This window comes from Arachis duranensis, chromosome 9 (assembly GCF_000817695.3).
Source record: "Arachis duranensis cultivar V14167 chromosome 9, aradu.V14167.gnm2.J7QH, whole genome shotgun sequence".
NCBI lineage: Eukaryota > Viridiplantae > Streptophyta > Magnoliopsida > Fabales > Fabaceae > Arachis > Arachis duranensis.
In genome coordinates this window covers 112,012,488-112,012,896 of record NC_029780.3, presented here as the reverse complement: position 1 = coordinate 112,012,896, position 409 = coordinate 112,012,488, and the positions used below count along the sequence as shown (strand labels likewise).

The 409-nt window shown below is 33.0% G+C and overlaps 1 protein-coding gene across 1 annotated transcript in view; it reads left to right on the top strand.

Annotated features, from left to right (window-relative positions):
* The window catches only part of LOC107467497 (beta-glucuronosyltransferase GlcAT14A), a 3,960-nt gene that overhangs the window by 1,918 nt on the left and 1,633 nt on the right, over nt 1-409 (top strand). The gene's annotated exons all lie outside the window — the stretch shown is intronic.

Below are 409 nucleotides of genomic sequence, written 5' to 3'. Positions count from 1 at the left end.
AATATTATCTGTGCTTGCTTGACAAGCTGCTTAGCCATTGCATATCAATCTCTGAGTTGAAGAGTTTGGCTCTATGCTGGAATCCTATTATTGCATAAACAGTCAATGGTTTTTGAGCCAAAGAAGTTTACAAAAAATAGTATGTGAATATTAGGATTTAAAGTGTAAAGGAGGTGCTGACAGCATATTTAGATGCTTAAATGCTAGTTTCAAGTTTCAACCAGTTTTCTTATGCTTCTAGAGAAAAAGGGAAATGGGTGTGTTAAACTCCAATATACATCAGCTACTGGAATTTATCACAAGTAACAAAAATAACAGTTTGCTATTGACAAGTTTTAAGCTGGACTTTATGGCATATATATAAGAGTTTCATATATCAAACATTTTCTTTGTGATTATGGTGCCCAAA